The sequence below is a fragment of the Canis aureus genome, chromosome 5, assembly GCF_053574225.1.
Source record: "Canis aureus isolate CA01 chromosome 5, VMU_Caureus_v.1.0, whole genome shotgun sequence".
In the NCBI taxonomy this organism is placed as follows: Eukaryota; Metazoa; Chordata; class Mammalia; order Carnivora; family Canidae; genus Canis; species Canis aureus.
In genome coordinates, this window is record NC_135615.1 from 2,813,496 (window position 1) to 2,835,421 (window position 21,926).

Here is a 21,926-nt window from a genome sequence, read left to right on the forward strand (position 1 = left end):
ATAGTTGTATATGAATCTTAAGCAACATATCACTCTTTACAAAGGCCAAAGGCAACCACAAGAAGTCAACTGTAGAGTTAAGGTGATTGTATTGTAAAAGCAACAGAATTCTCATCTTCAAATTAAATTATTTCTTTCCTGTATCTCCATTTTGTCTCTGAAAAGGCTCAAACAAATGTGGGAAGAACAGAGTACAAAGTAAACTACATGAAAAGAAGAAAAATAGTAGAGGTTAGTAGCGCAGAAATGCTTCAGCGGCACAGCACACCTGTGGGTGGGGGAAGTGTGAGGACAGTGAAGGAGGCTGAGCCTCTTCCCCCAACCCCACCGCAGAGGTCAGACACCTCCAGGAACACTCCAGCTGGACCGAGGAGATGGAAGAGGGGGCCCATCCCGGTGAGTGCCAATGCCCACAGTGATGGCACAGTGACGGGGGGTGGGGATGGTATCAACCCTCACAGAGACGCTAGGGGAGCAAGGCATCACTGTTCCACATTTCAAATCACAGTCACTGCAGACTGGAATCTTCCAAAGTTGTCAGATTCCAAGCTTTCACCAGTTAGGACCAAACTAAAGAAGAAAGTGAGAGAACTCCTAAGTAGGATGATTCGGTATCAGATAGAAGATATTAATAAAGAAGTATCACTGCTAATCTGAGTTATATGAAAAAAATGTCTATTTGGGTTATACTTTCAATTAAGCACATGTTAAATTGCAAATATGTATATTCTAACACTAGAAAAACATCAGCTTTATTATTTTCTAAATAGTAATAGTAAGATCTCAGCCACCACCATCCTGTCATCCACCCTTGCACTTCCCACTGGACATTACCTACCCAGAAAACAAATTAGTTTACCTACTCCCTGTCTTAATAGTAAACTGGCTTGGTGCTTTCACACAGAGTCACCATAAGCTACAATCACAGGAAACATCCACGGAAGTGCTATGACAAGTAAGGGCTGAAGAAAAGGCCTGGCTCTTCATCTCAAGTAGGACCAGGATAACCTAGACTTTTTTTTTGTAAGATTTCATTAATTTATTCATGAGAGACACAGGCAGAGGGAGAAGCAGACTCCCCACAGGGAGCCCAATGCACACTGGATCTCAGGACCCCAGGATCATGCCCTGAGCAGAAGGCAGACGCTCAACCACTGAGCCACCCAGGTGTCCCTAGACTTGATATTTAACATGGTGGGGCAGCCCGAGTGGCTCAGGAGTTTAGTGCCGCCTTCAGCCCAGGGCCTGATCCTGGAGACCTGGGATCGAGTCCTATGTCGGGCTCCCTGCATGGAGCCTGCTTCTCCCTCTGCCCATGTCTCTGTGCGCACGCGCGCGTGCACACACACACACACACACACCTGTGTCTCTCATGAATAAATAAATAAAATCTTTTTTTAAAAAAATAATAATAACATGGTGCCCCCTGTGGTCATTCTACCTCCCTTCTTACATAGGGACACGGTGAGCCTCACACTTCCTGTGCACACTTACTACATGAGTCTCTTGCCTAAGCTCTCAACTGAGGCCTCAGTCTCAAAAACTTTTGACTTCATATAGCTTCACATTGTTTGCCTCTGTATTTGGGATAGAGCAAAGCATTTTTAAAACCCCCTTCCAAAACACAGAATTGTATTTACAAAGCTCAAGATCAGTGTGGTAATATTCCCATTTGCCAAATTGACTCCAGGAAGGGAAGGAATGCCCTTGATTCACATGTATCCATTAAAACCTTAAGATGAAAAGTAATCAATTATATCTGAAACATATGCAGGCGTGCATGCACACATTCCAGCAAAGTCATTGTGCCTATTCTAGGGGTAGGGATAGGCTTCTCCTTAAAGGAACATTGTACCTTAACGACTCCCCACATTTTAAAGCGAGTGTTTTGTCAAAGATAAGATGATAAACTCCTTTCAGCTTAGATTACTGTATATTTCAAACAAGCTTTTAAAAACAAAATGTATCAGGTATTTATCAGATCATAGTAATAAATCTCAGCTTTATTATGTCAGAAAACTTTTAAACTCCCTCTTATCCACAGCCAGTTCCCTGCTTGTGGGGGGAAAAAACCCAACCACCTCATAAATTTTGCATTATCCTAGTACCCTGTGTTTTAAAATATGCTCAAGTATTGATCACAGTGATGCAGCAGAGGCACTGAAGGCCCCTGGGCTTGGCACGTCAGCAAGAATGCAGGACCAAGCACGGGAGCCAGCCTTTTCCACAGGGGCTGTCTTACATTCTCTGCCCCACGGCAGAGGGGCACCCAGCTGGGAGCCAGGCTTTAAATCTTTAAATCTCTTTTGACTCTCAAGTTCGTGTGTCCCACTTCTGTACTTACATGGTGATGGGTGTGTAACTACTATTAAAACCAAAGCCACCAGCAGAGAGCACTCTATGAGCACAAAGTTTCCCTATTCTCCATGGACAGAAACAGTTCATCCCATCAAGGCAAAAACGGATCTTAATTGAAACTTCACAGCGTGGGGACAGTTTAATGAGAAATTAGAATAAACTCGTGTTCATGAGAAAATAAACAGTGAGAATGTTGCAGAACTAATCCTATACTGCTTAAAATATTTCTCTATATAACACATTTTGGAATGGGAAAAACACAATGCGGTGCAATTGAAAGCTGCATCGTGATCTATAGCTTTCTCCATGCAATTAAAATGGCCTTCCAAATCATGCCCATTTTTATTTATTTTGTTTGGGGGTGGGGGGGCAGAAGGAGAGGGAGAGAGAATCTTAAGCCGGCTCCAAACCCAATGTGGAACCCAAAGTCAGGCTTGATACCATGACCTTGAGATTATGACCTGAGTCGGAAGTTTAACCACATGAGCCATCCAGCCATCCATGAGCCATGCCCCCAAATCATGCCCATTTTTAAAAGTTTGTACTGGATGTATGTATGTTGTATGTTGCTCATGTTGTATGAGCATCCTCTCTCTTATAAGGGTGGGCACAGTACTATTGTTTATTTCTCTTCGTTTCTCCTTTATTTTTTTTAAAGATTTTATTTATTTATTCATGAGAGACACGGGGAGAGAGGCAGAGACATAGGCAGAGGGAGAAGCCCAATGTGGGACTTGACGCTGGCACTCTGGGATCACGCCCTGAGCTTGAAGGTCGACACTTAACTGCTGAGCCACCCAGGCATCCCTCATTTCTCCTTTACAACTAGTTTTTTCCAAAACCTCAAACATACCTAAATTTGCTAGTAAAATAATTCTATTTGTTAGCAAATTTCTAAGTTTACTAGTAAAAAATTATAAATAGTAAACTGTCCTGTTCCTGACCTCAATAAATTATTTAAAATAATTTGATTATCACCACAGTAAGTATAGTACATAGGACCACAGGACATACTAGTAAAAATATTAAATTGGCAATAAATCAGAAAACTGACCAGGACTGAGATATTTTTTTTCTCTTTACTGCCATGCTGTGCTATTGATCCTGAAAACAGAATACCAAAAGGTGGGTGATTAAGAGTGGGGGAGAGCCCTGGGGATAAATCAGCCTCACTGTGTGACCAATGGCAGCACACGTGGACTACACATCACACAGTCTACTCATAGTCCAAGGGACAAAGACCAGCTGCAAAGCAAATGTGCAAGCTGTAGAAATGCCAACACCTTTAAAATCCACTTCTTGAGCGGCAGCCGGGGTGGCTCAGCGGTTTAGCACTGCCTTCAGCCTAGGGCCTGATCCTGGAGACCCGGGATCAAGTCCCACGTTGGGCTCCCTGCAGGGAGCCTACTTCTCCCTCTGCCTGTGTCTCTGCCCCCCCCCCATCATGAATAAAAAAATAAATAAAATCTTTAAAAAAAAATTCACTTCTTGGGACGCCTGGTTGGTTCAGCAGTTGAGCATCTGCCTTTGGCTCAGGGCATGATCCAGGATCAAGTCCCACATCAGAGTCCCTGCATGGAGCCTGCTTCTCCCTCTGCCTATGTCTCTGCCACTCTCTCTCTCTCTGTCTCTCATGAATAAATAAAATCTTTAAAAAAATAAAATAAAAATAAAATCCACTTCTCGAGCTCATGGCTGAAGTGAACTGGCTGGTGTTGGAGCGAAGAGCCCACGCCAAGCGCTCAGGCTCAGTTTATGAACCTCTTAAAAGCATTAATCTTCCAAGACCTGATAATGAAACTCTGTGGGATAAATTGGATCATTATTACAGAATTGTCAAGTCAACGTCACAGGTCTCTTTCCCACTAAAACATGCGGAGATGATCAGAAGGCAAAAATCCGTGACAGTCTGGGGCCTGGGTTTGGCTCTTGCATACAGGCCCACTGATGATGACATGGGAAGAACCCAAGAACTGGAGCACTCTGCTATAAAATGTATGAGAGGAATTCTCTACTGCTCTATGCGTCAGGCCGATAAGGTCCAGCAGTTTAAGCAAGATCCACGCCCAGTAACCAGTCTTCACTGTTTTCAATGTGCACACGGGAGATGAGGTCCTCTCCTATGAGGAATACTGTCATCTTCAGATAAATGCAGTGTTGCTCTATCTCCTTTACCTTGTGGAAATGACTTCTTCAGGACTCCAGGTTATGTATAACACTGATGAGATACTGGATTTTGGATGTTGGATCAAGAATCTCCATATTTTGGGGACACCTGGGTGGCTCAGTGCGGTTAAGCATCTGCCTTCGGCCTAGGTCATGATCCTGGAGGTCCCAGGATCAGGTTCCGCATCGGGCTCCTTGCATGGAGCCTGCTTCTTCTTCTGCCTGTGTGTGTCTCTGCCTCTCTGTCTCTCTCATGAATAAATAAAATCTTTAAATAAATAAATAATCAATTTCTTGAGCTCTATGGCTTGTTAATCATAAATATGAAGGAAACATGAGTCCATTCAACACAATAGAGCTCAGAAGCTAAGAAGGACCTGGACCTCACTGGAACAAATTACTTAACACCTCTCTCTGCCTCAGTTTCCTCATCCAAGATCTGAGTAACAAGAGCACCCAACTCATAGAGGAGATAAAAGGATTAAATGAGTCAAAGCCCTTAACGAAGTTAAAACAGCTCAAGACATTTATTTAGTTACTGCTCAGTATTAGTTTACTATTATTATTAGCCAGAATTTTCAAAAAAAAAAAAAAAAAGTCTCTTCCTCAACCATGTAGGCTAGTATTACACACTATAAAATCTACTCTTTTAGGAACACAAATATCTAGTGTCAATCTGTCTCAAAAGGGAATGGCACTAAATACCAGTGATTCTCAATCCTGATTCATCAGAAACACCTGAGCAGCTTTATTAACTAGGTACCACCCATCCACTCTAACCCAGAACAACCAATTTAGAAACCAAAGCGATACTACTGTGCAACCAGCATTAGGAACACCACCACTTCACACCAGGATTATAACTCAATATCAAGTTACATTGTAAATAGGTAAATTCTCCAGTATACTTAAAGTATAATTTGCTTAACATGCTGATTCTACCTACTATCTTGAGTATGCTTGAGGTTTAAAAAAAAAAAAAAAAAAAAACCTTTGTTCTCAGCCATGCAGCAGCTAAATGCAGTATGTGAGTATGAATTTCTCGAGACAAAAATTTAGTCAAAGTTCTTCCCAGGTTTAAGGGTCAATATAGGTAATCAATTTGCATCTGATGGATTTCTGCCTAACTATATCCATCAACAGCCAAATGCCTCTGAGCTAGATGCAGTGTAACTTCCTAAAACTTCCTATAGCTCCCAGGAGCTATAGGAGTTTCATACTCAAGAGTTAGTGGTTTCCTAAAACAAAAGCTCTTCTCTCTTATATGTATAGGAAAGGCCAGCATTATGTCTTTACACCCTCCTCCCTGAGCACAGACCTAAGAGAGGCTTCTACAACCTCACAGTGTCTCCGAGGCTTCCATGGCTGGCAGCTGCCCATTAGTTTCTGTAGACGGGGAATCAACTCTATTCCCTGCTTTGCCAGTAACTAGCTGTGTGAGCTCAGGCAATTAAAAGCTCTGGCCACTTCCCCATCTAATAATAAAGGGGCAGTACAAGACCTTGCCCCCCCCCCCGCCCTCCACATTATACTGTCCCTTGAGCCCACACAAACCAGACCATCCCATCCATTCCCACTTCACACAATGTGGTGGGCTATTCCATCATTCCAAGAAGTTTTAAATGCTTGGGTGCACAAGTCCCAAGCTCACATGCCTACGGGAAATGAGAGAGTAAATGAAAGGGGCAGGGTGGGTGGGTTCCTGCAGAGTCAAGAGCAAAAACCACATCTAAGGAGCAGCTGCTCTGGGCATGCAAGGGTGTGAGCTCACTCCTACCCAGAAACTCCAGGTCTTGGGAAAAGTTGCCCGCTCTGATGTTTTATGTGGCATCTTCCCATTTGCTCAGACTGTTTATGATGAACGGCATCTGTCTGCTGTCCAAAGCAGACTCTCCACAGGCAGAGTAAGCCATACAGGACCCCAAGCAGGTCTACCCTCCCAGATGGCTCAACCCTGAAAGCACAAAGAACTACCACCCCGTACTTTATAAAGAGGATGAAATTCATTTTAACTGAAGCAAATCTGACCGCTGCAATGAGACTGCTGGGTTTGTTTTTTCAATCAGTAACTATCCAACTTTCTAAACACGATGATTTATAGGCACTCTGAAACCTTTTAGGTTTTCTGTCTGTCCCTGCTCTCTCCTTTCTCCATTCCAGATCCTACACACAGTTGCCAGAATAAAATTCTTCCGGCCCTGTATTAAACACTCTCTTGTTAGAGAATTAAAAGTGAGTTTCCCTGTGGTGCATAACGAAAGTATTCAACCCACCACCCCCACGCAAATGCCACTGCATCCATTCCCTTCACACCCTCTAACCACCATTTATTGGGCAGAGCCCATGGGCACCTAACATCTAACACTGAGACAACACAAGACCCTTGCGATGGATTACAGACCAAAGACCAAGTTTATTCAGGCTATTTTATTAAAATCTAAATGTTTTGAAGCTTAGTAGTGTGTGTGTGATGGATCTGTAAGTGAGCAAAGCAGAACAAAAGCCCTTCATTCTCCATTATCCTTGGTCTAGTTAAGAATTTATCATAATTTTTTAAAGATTTATTTATTCATGAGAATACACAGAGAGGGGGGAGAGAGAGAGAGAGAGAGAGGCAGAGACACAGGCAGAGGGAGAAGCAGGCTTCACGCAGGGAGCCTGACGTGGGACTAGATCCAGGGTCTCCAGGATCACACCCTGGGCTGCAGGCGGCGCTAAACCGCTGAGCCACCAGGGCTGCCCAGAATTTATCATAATTAATAAAACAATTTTTTAGAAAAACTTCAGCTCTCAAATAATAAAATAATGTAATACTTTAAGTAAATACAAATACACTTTAGGAAACCTGTGCATTAAAACACAACAAATAAAATTTCTAAAAGACTCTGACAATGAACAAGTGTCATTTCTGAATGTTTTCACATTAGTAGCCAACTAAACCTCAATCTTAAGTATTTCTGCAGATGGTAGTGGCATAGAGCACTTCACAAATCAAAGCGGCAAAATGATCTTCAATCCTGAAACATAACCTAACAAGGTAAGTATTAAAAGAATGGAAAATAAAATAAAAAATAATAAAAGAATAAAAGAATGGAAAATATGCACCTAAAGGTGCCTCTCCACTTTTTAACATACATTGTTATATTAGTTTCAGGTGTACAATATAGTAACTGAACAATTCCATACAGTTATTCCACCACAATACCTGGTGCTCGTCATGGCAAGTGTACTCCCCTATCCCCCTACACTCTCCCTTCTAGTAACCATCTGTCTGTTCTCTATAGTTAAGAATCTGTTTCTTGATTTGTCTTTTTTTTTCCTTTGCTCATTTATTTCTTAAATTCTACGTATGAATGGTCTTTGTCTTTCTCTAACTTATTTTGGTGAACAGTATACTTTCTAGTTCCATCTTTGTCCTTGCAAATGCTAAGATTTCATTCCTTTTTTACAGCTGAGGAATATTCCATTGTGTATATAGACCACATCTTTATCCAACAATTGATGGACACTTGGGCTATTTCCATAATTTCATTACTGTAAGTAATGCTGCTATAAACATAGGGGTGCATTTATCTCTTTAAATTAGTGTTTCTGCCTTCTTTGAGTAAATATCCAGAAGCTCAATGACTGAATTGGAGGGTAGTTCTATTTTGCGGTTTTTGAGGGACCTCCGTACTGTTTTCCAAAGTGGCCACACCAGTTTTCATTCCCATCAACAGTGCATAAGGGTACCTTTTTCTCCAGATCCTCCCCAAAACTGTTATTTCTTGTGTTGCTGATTTTAGCTATTCTGACAGGTGACATGATACCTCACTGTACAATCAGGTGACTGATTTGTACTTCCCTGAAGGTCAGTGATGATGGACATCTCTTCATATGTCTGTTGGCCATCTGGCTTCTTATTGATGTCTTTTGACCATTTTCTACTCGGATTGTTTTTTGGGTGTTGACTTGTAGTTCTCCATATATTTTGGATACTAACCCATTATTGGATATGTCATTTGCAAATATCTTCTGCGATTCCACAGGTTGCCTTTTGGTTTTGTTGACTGTTTCATTCACTGTGCAGAACCTTTTTATTCTGATCTAGTCTCAATAGTTAATTTTTGCTTTTATTTCCCCTAACTCAGGACACATATCTAGAAAAAAAAGTTGCTATGGCCCATATCAAAGAAATTACTGCCTGTATTCTCTTCTAGAATTTTTATAGCTTCAGGTCTCACCTCTAGGCCTTTACTCTATTTTGTGAATTCATTTTTGTGTATGGTGTTAAAAAATGGTTCAATTTCATTCTCTCCATGTTGCTGTCCAGTTTTCACAACACCATTTAAGGAGACTGTCTATTCCCATTAGATATTCTTCTCTACTTTGTCAAAGATTATTTGACCATATAGCTATGGGTTTAGTTCTGGTTTTCTATTCTCTTCCACTCATCTATCTGTCTATTTGTATGCCAGTACCACACTGTTTTGATTACCACAGCTCTGTACTATAACTTGAAGTTGGAATTGTGATGCTTCCAGCTTTGTTTTTCTTTTTTTTTTTCTTTTTTTCTTTTTCAAGACTGCTTTGGCTATTTGGGGTCTTTTGTGATTCCATACAAATTTTAGGACTAGCTCTGTGAAAAATGCTGTCACTATTTTGATAGAGATTGTTAAATCTGTAGATTGCTTTAAATAATAGAGACATTTTCAAAATATTTGTTCTTCCAATCCATAAGCATGGAATGTCATTTCACTTATTTGTGTCTTCTTCAATTTCTTTTATCAGTGTTTTATAGTTTTCAGAGTACAGGTCTTTTACTACTTTAAGTTATTCCTAAGTATCTTATGGGTTTCTGTGTAACTGTAAATGGGACCATTTTCTTAATTTCTCTTTCTGCTGCTTCATTATTAGTGTATAGAAATGCAACCAATTTCTGTGCAATGATTTCATATCCTATGACTTTACTGAATTCATTTACCAATTCTAGCAGTTTTTTGGTGAAGTCTTTTACGTTTTCTATATATAGCACCATGATATCTGCAAATTGTGGAAGTTTTACTTCTTCTTTACCAATTTGGATTCCTTTTATCTCTTTTTATTGTCTGATTGCTGTGACTAGGACTTCCAGTACAATGCAAATTAAAGTGATGAGTGGACATCCTTTACTGTCCCTGACCTTACGGCAAAGCTTTGTTTGTCCCCCATTAAGGATGATGTTAGCTGAGAGTTTTTCATATATGGCCTTTATTATGTTGAGGCATGTTCCCTCTAAACCTTTTTTTTTTTTTTTGAGGATTTTATCGTGAATGGATGTTGTACACTGTCAAATGCTTTTTCTGCATCTACTGTAATAGTCATATGGTTCTTATCCTTTCTCTTATTGATGTATCTCCTTATTGATTTGTGAATACTGACCATCCTTGCAACCTAGGAATAAAGCACACTTGATCATGGCGAATGATTTTTTTAATGTTTTGTTGGATTCAGTTTGCTAGCATTTATTTGAGGAATTTTGTGTCTATATTCATTAGGGATATTGGCCTATACTTCTCTTTTCTAGTGGTGTCTTTACCTGGTTTTGGTATTAGGGTAATGCTGGTCTCATAGGATGAATTTGGAAGTTTTCCTTCTTCTTCTATTTCTTGGAATAGTTTGAGAAAAATAGGTATGAACTCTCCTTTAAAAGTTTGTTAGATGTTGCCTATGAAGCAATCTGATCCTAGACTTTTATTTGTTCAGAGTTTATGTCTTTGCTGGGTATCAATCTGTTCATACTTTCTACTTCTTCCTGTTTCGGTTTTGATGGTTTATATGTTTCTGGGAATTTATACATTTCTTCCAGGTTATCCAATTTATTGGTATATAGGTTTTCATAATATTCTTTATAACTTCATATTTCTATGGTGTTGGTTGCTATTTCTTTCTGATTTGTGATTTTGAGTCATTTCTTTTTTTTTTTTCTTGCTAAGTCTGGCTAGAGGTTTAGCATCAATTTTACTGATTTTTTTCAAAGATTGGCTCTTGGTTTCATTGATCCATTCTATTGCTTTTATTAGTTTCTATATCATTTATTTCTGCTCTAATCTTTATTACTTCCTTCCATCTGCTGGTTTTAGGTTTTATTTAGGTGTAAAGTTAGGTTATTTTCAGATTTTTCTTGCTTCTTGAGGTATGCTTATATTGCTATAAACTTTCCTCTTAGAACCACTTTTCCTGTGTCCCAAAGGTTTGGGACCATTGTGTTTTCATTTTCTCTAGTGATGTATTTGTGTTTCTTTCTCTTTATTCTTTCATATCTATTACTGGTGTTGAATATAAGGTTACCATTAGGTTTATATATAACCTCCTCTGCATACAGCAGTCCATATTAAGTTGGTAATTGTTTAAGTTTGAACCCAATCTTTACTCCTCTCCTCCCCACATCTTAGGTATATGTTGTCTCATTTTACATCATTTTATTTTTTAAGTTCCTTGACTAATTTTTTACAGAAATATTCATTTTCATTGCTTTTCTGTTCTCTACCTTCATACTGTCACTTTTGATTTCTCCCTTCCCACTCAGAGTCCCCGTTAATATTTCTTGCAGGGCTAGTTTATGGTAATGAACTCCTTTAGTTTTTGTTTACCCGGCAAACATTTTCTCTCCTTCTATTCCAAATGACAGCCTTCCTTGCTGGATAGAGAATTCTTGGCTGTAGATTTTTCCCCTTCAATTCTTTGAACTTATCATGCCACTCCTTTTTGGCTTAGAAAATTTCTGCTGAAAAATTCCCTCCTGGCCATATGGGGTTTCCTTTGTATGTTACTTTTTGTCTTGCTGCTTTTAATTTTATCACTCTATTTGCCAATTTAATTATAATATTGTAGCGTGGATCTGCTTTTGTTGATTTTTTGGGGGGTTCTTTGTGCCTCCTGGAATTAGATATCTGTTTCCTTTCCCATATTTAAAGAAGTTTTCAGCTATTATTTCCTCAAATTCTCTACCTCTTTTTCTCTCTTCTTCTTGGACTCCTATAATATAAATGTTCTAATGTTTGATGGAGTCACTGAATTTCCTAAGTCTATTCTTGTTTTGCATATTTTCTTCTCTCTTGCTCAGCTTGATTACTTTCCAATACTCTGTCTTTTAGGTCATTAATTTGTTCCTCTCCTTTTTCCATCATGCTGTTCATTCCATCAAGTGTGTTTCTCATTTCATTTATTGAGCCCTTTAGCTCTGCTTTGTTATTCCTTATCCCTGTGTTAAGGATCTCACTCGTGTCTTCTACTTTGATCTCAAGTGCAGTGAGTATTCTCATGTTCAGTGCTTTAAATACTACATCAGACATATTCTTTTTATCTGTTTTGCTTAGATCTCTGGCCAGGGCCTTTTCCTGTTCTTTCATTTAGTATAAATTTCTCTGTCTTCTCATTTTGTCTACGTCTCTGTGCCTGTTTCTCTGGAAAAACCTTTTCTAGGAAAGTCAGCTACATTTTGAGGGTAATGGCCTTATGAAGACGAGGTCTAATAATGTTCTGCTATGTAGTGTCCACTGTTCCTCAGTGCCTGGAACTTCTGAGAGTATCTCCAAAGTATGCTGCATGTGCCCTGCTGTTTTGTTCTGGCTGCCTTATCCTTCAAGCCAGTCCTCTGCAGCAGATCTCTTTACCTATTGTGGACAGTATTTGGTCCCTGGCCTGAATGTGGCACGTTTTAACTAGTTGTGCTCTGGTCTGCTTGTGAAATGAGACCTGTTGCCACTGTTGCCAAACTGAGACTGTAAAACCGTTGCATGGGGAGATGCAGTATGAGCTGGGTTTGGGCCAGTCTTCTGGGAGAGGGGTCCCACTGCAGTAGGACTGAGGCAAGTGAGTCTGAGAAGAACTGTTCCACCAGTGCACAAGGGGCAGGAGAGGGAGAGTTTGATGTAAACAAGTTAAGTAGTGAGTGTTGGCATTGTGCTGGTTCCCACAGGTGGCCCAGCACTTGCACTGAGGGACAGGGGAAGGAAAGGCCACCAGCCAATTCCTCTGTTCCCAGGCAGGTCTCTCTATGAATGCTGCCTCTCTAGAACATGCTCCAAAATGAGCAAATAATATCCCCACCAAGTGCCCCTAGCATTTTTCAGATCATTGTTTTCACATTGTATATCCACAGGCTGTTTGCCTACCTTCTCTCCAAGAGCAGTGCAATACCCTTGGGGCTCTAACCTAGCCTAGCCCAGTGACCTTTAAAAATCCAGACTTAAGCCCCGCTGACTGCCAGAAGTCACAAAATTTGGCCCATCTCACTTTCTAAGCCAATCGGTATGGGGATTCATTTTCCCTATGTACTCTCCTGTGTGCTGATCTGTCTCTCACCCTTCTCTACAACCTCCCCTCTATAGATCAGTTTCTCTCAAATCTCAGTTTCTCTCAAAATTGTATCTCCACACTTCCTACCTTCTTTGACGTAGCCTCTTCTCCACCTTTAGTTATGGAGTTTGTTCTGCCAAGCTTCACTGTCAATTTCTGGGGTATTTACAATGATTTGCTAGTTACCTAGTTGTATTCATCAGACAAGGCAAACCTAAGGTCCTCCTGCTCCACCATCATCTTACCACTGAGAACTGGTGCCTCTCCAACTTAAAATCGTGTGCTTTCATTTGTGCTAGTGCTTAGCTAACCAGTTTTCAGTTCGTATGTCACACAGTTGCCTACTTTTAAGTACTCCCAAATCAGAGATGTCACTGTAACATTTCTTACGCCCAGAATACAACCACTTGTATACTTGCCTTTTCTTTCTCATTATCTAGAAATAGCAAAGATTCCAATTTCTTTTAAAGATTTTATTTATTTATTCATAGAGGTGCATAGAGAGAGAGAGAGAGGCAGAGACACAGGCAGAGGAAAAAGCAGGCTTCATGCAGGAAGCTTGACGCAGGACTCGATCAAGGGTCTCCAGGATCACGCCCTGGGCTGCAGGCGGCGCTAAACCACTGAGCCACCCAGGCTGCCCAGATTCCAAATTTTTAAACAGTACATTAACATTTAAAATAGTTTGTCATATTTAGTATAATATTCAGGGTTTTCACATTAGGTAAAATAATCAAATTATCCTCATACATAAATCCTTAAAATGCCAAGGTAACCTCCTTTTTTAAAGATATACTGCTATGAATAAAAAATTATTGTGAGAATTTGAAGTATTCCACATGTAAAATGGAAGCTAAACATCTTTATTTACTATAGAAGGGTCTGCTACAAAAAGCCAATCTGACAAGTACATGCACAAAATAACTCCCACTTAATTCCCAATACACTAAAGAAGTTACACACAAAAAATTAACTTCATTATGCAATGAACAATCTCCTACAGGAGCCTGAAAGTAATCTGACAGCAGCCCAAGTATATCATTGTGCTTTTCTCCTGGCTGTGTACTCATCCGTGATCCATCCCCAGGGAGAGATTAAATTTAGAAGGATGGGGAAAAGAAGGAAAGATACACTTCCTGATAAAACCCACATCCAACATTCCCCTTGCCTCCCTTTAGCCAAAACCAGGGGCTTTTCCATGTGTGTTTTAAAGAATTTTAATAGGTTTTCTAATCTGAATCAGAAATAAAGAGCAATTCATAAAAATTTTTCAGCATGTTTCTTAAAATGCTCAATAAAATAATTTGTCAGAGCTATCTCCTAAGTGTTATCACTCATGAAACATCTTAAAAAGAAAAAACATGGTTTATCTTATGAGACGTGCAGTACTTATGACACCTGTCAGCTTTAATCTCCTAGCTCATCTTTTAGAAATTTTGCCCTTCTAGACAAATAAATGTACAGATGCAGGAATGCAGACTGTTGAAAATGAGAATTTCTGAGCCTGCAAATTACATAAAACTATGTCAAAAGGACAATGAAAATTTAAATTAGTAAAGTTAACAAAAATATGTTTAATATTACAAAACTTTCAGGCAGCCCTGGTGGCTCAGCATTTTAGTGCCACCTTCAGCCCAGGGCCAGATCCCGGGGACCTGGGATCGAGTCCCATGTCGGGCTCCCTGCATGGAGCTTGCTTCTCCCTCTGCCTGTGTCTCTGCCTCTCTGTGTGCGTGTGTCTCATGAATAAACGGGTAAAATCTTTAAAAAAAAAAAAATTATAAAACTTTCAACTACTTTGGATGAAATCAAATTTTCATGGGAATACCTCTTTTGTGTTCATATATGAACAATATATCAGTATTACTAGTTATTGAAGTAAGTGTTTGATTTTTGGTTGCAGTTATGATCTGTTATGATTTTGTATCTATCACAATCCAGTAAAAGGAAAGTGCTTTTTAAAAACCCAATGTCTAGGGATTAGTGAAGTTCAATTGGGTCAATATTCCTAGGAATGAAAATTTATGTTGCCAAATGGTTGTATTTATTTGACAGAGCCCCTTGCTGGTATAAGCTCTTTAAAAGAATGTGGTAATTTTTTTCCTGACTATCCCAAGGTGTTTTATTTTATCTGCCTCACTCTAGCTATAAAATTCTAAGAAAAGGCTCAAGGCATCAAATTTTAGTATTTTAATAGGGAAATGCAGAGCAGATACATTGTCATTTCAAAAAACAGTCTGAGTTCACCCACTTATGAAATTACCATCCTTAGAATATGTATACATATTACATAACAGACCTACTAATAAAAAAAGAATTTCAGTAAGACAAATTGTATTTCTATTATTTTTTGAGTTGCCAAAAAAAACGAAAGTGAATTTGCAATTTGAGGAAGGAACCACTTAAGCAATCTTCCTTCAACAAACTAAAATTACCTCCTATATCATTACAGCTTTGTAGTCAATCCCACATGGAAGGGATCTCCTTGACCCCTCCCCATACAAAATACAACAGCAAAGTCACTGTGAACACATCAGCCTGCATTACTCCCACATCTCAGCCAGAAGAAAGGTGCCGTTTTGTTCTCAATCCAACTTGTCTTTCCTTTTCTGACTAAGATAAGAAACAAAAAGGGTTTCAAGTGCCCGTGGAATATTCACTCAGAAAACCATACACTGAGTCATTAGGAAGTTTCAGTACATTTCAAAGAACTGAAATAATACAGCCATATGTTCACTAGCCACAAAATTAAATTATAAATCAATAATAAAGATAAGTGGAAAATCTCCAAATGTTTGGATTATTTGAAAATTACAAGAAAAAAAAAAGAAAAGAAAATTACAAGGAGTATGTTTCTAAATAACCCACGGGTAAAAAGAACTCACAAGGGAAATTAGAAGCTATCTTAAGTGAGTCATAAAAATTCAACGTATCACAAATTGTGAATTGTAGTTAAAGTTTGATGGGGAATTTATAGCTCTAAATGCTTATATAAGGCTTAAAAACAATTATCTAAGTTTCCACCTTAAGAAGCCTTAAAAAAATAAGCAAATTAAACCAAAGAATAAAGCAGGAAATAGTAAAGCTAAATGAGAAATCAAGGAACTTGCAAATGGATGAATACAGAATATGAGCAAAACCAAAAATTAGATCCTTGAAAATCAATAAAGCTGATAGACTCCTAGTGATACTAAGATGGATGAAGAGAAATCACAAATTGTAATATTGTAATTGTAATGCAACAGGGATATCACCACAAATCATATAGATATTAAAAGGATAATAATGGAGTATGATGAGCAACTTTATGCTAATTAATTTGACAAACTCAGATGAAATGGCCAATTCCTCAAAAGACACAAATTACCAATCTGATACAAGATTTAAAACTCAATAACCCTGTATCTGTTTTTAAATATAGATTCATAATTTAAAACTCTCCCACAAAGAAAACTCCAAGCTCAGATGGCTTCATTACTGAATTCTCTTTTGTAAACATTTAAGGAAGAATTAATGCCAATTTAATGTAAACACTTTCAAGAACTAAAAGGGAGGGCAGCCTGGGTGGCTTAGTGGTTTAGCGCCTGCCTTCAGCCCAGGGCCTGATCCTGGAGACCCAGGATCGAGTCCCACGTCGGGCTCCCTGCATGAAGCCTGCTTTTCCTTCTGCCTGTGTCTCTGCCTCTCTCTCTCTCTCTCTGTCTCTCATGAATAAATAAATAAAACCTTTTAAAAAAAAAAAGGAACTAAAAGGGAAAACTTCTCAACTCATTTTGAAAGTTCAGACTACTCTTGTTTAAAAATCAGATTTAAAAATCAGAGGAACATATTAAAATATAGATATTATCTCCCTAATGAACACAAACACAAAAAAAAATTAACAACACATTAACTAATTAAATCCAGCTATATATAAAAAGGAGCAGTCAGGGACACACAAAGTTGTTCTGTCCACAGCTATAATACCTGAGAGCCTCTCCCAGTCTCTCTCAAAACCCAAATCTTGTTTACTAAAGGATAAATTAACTGGTTCTAGAAATTAATGAGTTTGCAGACTGAAAACCCCTAACATTATATTGTACTATTATTACAGCTACAAATCTGCATAATGAAGGATTATTTTTTAATAATAATCCAAAATCAAGAGCAGAGAAATTTAGAACAAGGTGAAATCAAAGGCAATATTCAAAGTGCACTTCACGAGGTCTCCAGATGGGCTGTGAAGATTCTAGCAGCATGTGGATGCTTGAAACAGCAAATAGTACCGAATTTTATATATGCTATGTTTTTTTCCTATATGTGCCTACCTATGATGTTTAATTTATAAATTAGGTACAGTAAGAAACTAAAAATAATAAAATTGAACAATTATAACAATATTCTGTAATAAAAAGTATGTGCATGTGGTCTCCCTCAAAATATCTTATTGTAATTGTATACACCCTTTTCTTCCTGTGATGATGTGAGATGATACACCACCTACATGATAAGATGAAGTCAGATGAAAGGTGCAGACACTGTGATAACTGTTAAGCTACTAGTGACCTGACAATACATTAGGAGAATCACCTGTTTCCAGACTGCTTTGACCACGGGTAACTGAAACCAGGGAAAGCGAAACCAAGGATGAAGGGGACCACTGTGCATATACACTTAAGGAGAGAACCATAACTGGATCAATTACCAGGAAGAAATTTCATTTGTGGATTCTCAAAGACCTTAGGTGCATGAGGCATAGTAAACCATGTCCTCAAAATCACTCATTAATAAACCCAGCACTGAGTCTGTCTCTCATAGGTATGCTTATTCTAACATCTCCCAATTAAAGGGAAATGGCCTGACACCAAAAACAATGGGGGAGGGAAAACAGCTAAACTTTGATCTGGTTACACAGACTTACACAGACCTGTAAATTACAAAACTCTGTTCCCCAAACTTAATAATTTTATAGCTAGAAATGTCCAAAAGCAGGGTGTCTGTATTATAAAGATATTTGTAGCTCTAAGAATGTACACATGATTGAGTCATCATTATAAACATCTACAGAATATGCTTTGAGCTACTTCTTTAAAATTTTTCCTCTCCACTTTTATCCTGGTCTTCTGACTTTAAAAATAAATAAATAAATAAAAGTGAAGGGCACCTGGGTAGCTCAGTGGTTGAGCATCTGCCTTTGGCTCAGGTTGTGATCCCAGGGTCCTTGGATCAAGTCCTGCATCAAGGCTCCTCACAGGGAGCCTGCTTCTCCCTCTGCCTGTGCCCCTGCTTTTCTTTCTCTCTCTCTCTCTCTCTCTCTCTCTCTCTCTGTGTGTGTGTCTCTCATGAAAAAATAAATAAAATCATTTTTTTAGAAGTGAAAACATAAAATTATGACCATCTTCTTTCAGGAATTCTTTCAAGCTGGTGTGAATTTTAAGTTGTATGCAAAGATAACATACTCTTTTTAGAAAAGTTTTATTTATTTATTTGACAGCACACAGCGGTGTGGGGCTGGGGCCAGAGGAGGAGGAAGAATCTGAAGCAGACTCGCACTGAGTGTGGAGCTGGATGTGGGGCTCAGTCCCAGGACTATGAGATGGAGACCTGAGCAGAAACCAACCCAGACCCCCAGGAAATGTATTCCTGTAGGAGATCCCGTTACCTGATAAATTTCACTACTCTTATTTGGAGAGCTGTTCTTTTACACTAGTCTTTTACACATTGGCCTTTTATATTAATCCTTGACACTAACTGCTGACATTGACAGTTGTAAAAGTTACACTTATGCTCTAGCGCTGGCTAGATATCATACTACCTGAACCACTGCATCAAGTTTACACAGAAGCAACAAAAATGCCTGTAGTTACATATTCTATGAAATTAAGGTTCCTCATAAAACACTTAAGTCATAAAGGATTATAAAACAATTATTTACCATTAAAAATCACTGAACTCGGGACACCTAGGTGGTGGCTCAGTGGTTAAGTGTCTGCTTTCAGCTCAGGTCGTGATCCCAGAGACTTGGGATTGAGTCCCACATCGGGTTTCCTGCGTGGAGCCTGCTTCTCCCTCCACCTGTGTCTCTGCCTCTCTCTATGTGTCTCTCATGAATAAATAAATAAAATCTTAAAAAAAAAATCACTTAACTTTAGGGATGCCTGGGTGGCTCAGTGGTTGAGTGTCTGCCTTTGGCTCAAGTCATGATCCCGGAGTCCTGGGATCGAGTTCCGCATCGAGCTCCCTGCATGAAGCCTGCTCCTCCCTCTGCCTCTGCCTCTATCTCTGTCTCTCTCTGTGTGTCTCTCATGAATAAATAAATAAAATCCTTAAAAATCAATTAATCAATGAATCACTAAATTTTAAGTGAATACAAAGATTTTGGAGGTAGTAAGAAACAACTGAGAAGAGTTTAGGGTCAAAATCAAATAGCAATTGATGGCAAAATCTAAACCTTCCATCTTCTAACTACTCATTTAATATTTTTCAGCATGCCACATGTTTTGCCAAAATCTTTACTTTTAAGCTAAACCACAGGGAAAGTAAATACTATAATAAATTTGCAAATATTTACAAGAGGGGAGGCAAAGTAAGCCTACTAAATTCAAGGAGACAAGTAAAATGGGAAATAATCCCATGTCTGACTCTTCTCAGCTCTCAGAACTGATTAAAAATGAAGGGAAAAAATGTGCAAGACTAAATCTCAAAAACAGCTTTTTGCAAAATTAATCATAGCTATTAATCCTTCCTTGAAAACTAGACAGCAGGGTATTTCCCCTGTCTCTATAGAGGAGGGAGCTAATAGAGGAAAACAGCATTCCATGCCACCACAGAGATCTGCAAGCTTAGGAAAATGTTAAACCACAGAATAGTCACCAATAGTGTTAAGTATATAGTCAAGCCTACAAGGTTGTTCTCATTTTTCTTCTCAATAAAATGTAAAAGCTGTAAAATAGAGGACATTCTATGACTGAAGGTCTGATGTGAGCTGCACAAGCATGTTCTCCCCTTTTGCCAGTACAAAATGGCTTTGAAGTCTCTTTTGTTGGGGTACCTTGATTTTATCTTTAAAAATGCATATAAAATTTATAACTTGGGGACCCCTGGGTGGCTCAGCGGTTTAACCCCTGCCTTTGGCCCAGGGCTTGATCCTCGAGTCCCGGGATCGAGTCTCGGGTCGGGCTCCCTGCATGGAGCCTGCTTCTCCCTCTGCCTGTGTCTCTGCCTCTCTGTCTCTCATGAATAAATAAATAAAATCTTCTAAAAAAAATTTATAACTTACTCCATAATACCTGTATATTTGTCTTAATAAAACAAACCTGAGCCTTCCAATAAGTGGGCTAGCATCCCTGACAAACCCACACCTCCCCATGCAGTGCTCATAGCCAATGTGACACATGCCACTAGGGCAAATACAAACAGCAAAAGTCCCTGAGGGAGCACCATCCACCTTTCAGCATCAGGCAGACAAGAGACTCCAAGGAGGAGCCCTCCACAAAGCCCCAGTCTAGGATCTCTTCCCCAATCCCCACTCATTCTTGGGCTCTTCCTCTCCTCTGCCCTCTGGAAGAAATGACGTGACACTTCAAGAAAGGAGTTGGCTGGGAACAAGCAATGAAACACAACGTTTCTCAAGAAAAACATAGGTGCTGGGCAATACATCTCTATCAACTACAAACATAAAAGGCTCACCATTACAATGAAACATTTGCTTCCCTCTTAGACTTTATACCAAAGTTCAAAGATAACACCATTAATCATGCACAAAAGCATGACTAACAAAGTCATTAAACCAGTCATTTCCTGATTGCATACGGAAGTATCACTGCCAGCAACTACTAGTATTGAAAATCCCATTATAATTACTCTTCAATGGTCCTTTCTATTTAAGACAAAATTTTAGAAGAAAAATTTTCATTACTACTAATTGTCTAAGATTTTAATATAAACATACTTCCATGTTGTCACTAATTCTAAAAAGTATCCAGCTTTAAAAATACCAAAAAACTATTGACAAGCATGATCACAATTTTTATCAGGTATCTGTTCCAGTAAGCAGATTCAAACTTAATAGAAATGATCCTTCACAAAATTTCTAATATCAAGCTAACTGCAATCCACAGAAAGAGCAAATTATACTTCTACAAAGGTAAAGTCAAAGTTATTTTCCACTTATTTCCTATCAACTAAATGAATCCCATAAATAGCAAAACCAACACTTATTCAGAAAAAAAAAAATAGTATAGAGTATGTATGCCAACCACATGCTTTAAAAAACATTTAAAAAGACCTGCAAAGTATATCCTAATCTCATTTTATGATTTAAGAAATGTATTTATCAAGTTCAAAAAATAATTCCCTTTAAAAACTTTTATTATAATGCAAAAAATAAAAACTTTGATTATAATGCATCAGTATTATCCAACCTAAAAAAGTAAACACATGAATTGTCAACAAAGTACTTCACAAAAGCACTTAGATAATATGCTTCTGCACTTAAAGGGCAAATTCTCATTGAGGAAGATTTGCCCTGACTATACATAGAAATGTACCTGCACTTCAAAAACAAAACAGACAAAAAACAGAAACTTGAGATACTGTGTCAAAACAATTGGCTCTCCCCTTGGGGAACAGGGGTGAGGCAGGGAAGAATTTAGATTACTCCCACCCAACTACAAAATCAACTCCAGATTAATCCAAGATTAGATTCTACATGTTTTTGCTTTATTATTTTTTATGTATTATTAAATTTTAAAATATAGAATCCTTTTGCAGTTAGAGTAAGGTCTTCTTAAGCAAAACTCAATGTAAAACCCCAAAGCCAGAAACTTAAAAATTCCTGTAGAGTGTGGTATACACCATTAAAAAAAGTTAAACAATGGACAAGAGATTAGAAAGTGTATTTTCAATCTGTATTACCAAAAAGTTACTATTTAAAGGGCTCAACAGGAAAACAACCTCAAATTAAAATGAATAAATAGAAAATTGTGAGGAATATACATAAACTAAGAAAATAAAAATAATGACGATATACCAATTTTGAATATCAAATTTACAAAAAAAATTAATAAATAGGTAACTTAGTCTTCACAAGATACAGGGTATAA

General features: G+C 38.5%; 1 protein-coding gene and 1 long non-coding RNA gene across 25 annotated transcripts in view; one reads left to right on the plus strand and one right to left on the minus strand.

Moving 5' to 3' along the window:
• PARD3 (par-3 family cell polarity regulator) overlaps positions 1 to 21,926 on the minus strand; it is a 648,392-nt gene that overhangs the window by 551,918 nt on the left and 74,548 nt on the right. The gene's annotated exons all lie outside the window — the stretch shown is intronic.
• LOC144313302 (uncharacterized) overlaps positions 168 to 21,926 on the plus strand; it is a 61,415-nt gene continuing 39,656 nt past the window's right edge. Inside the window, exon 1 of the long non-coding RNA XR_013378981.1 lies at positions 168 to 396. This is a non-coding gene — a long non-coding RNA (uncharacterized LOC144313302). The remainder of the gene's footprint in view (positions 397 to 21,926) is intronic.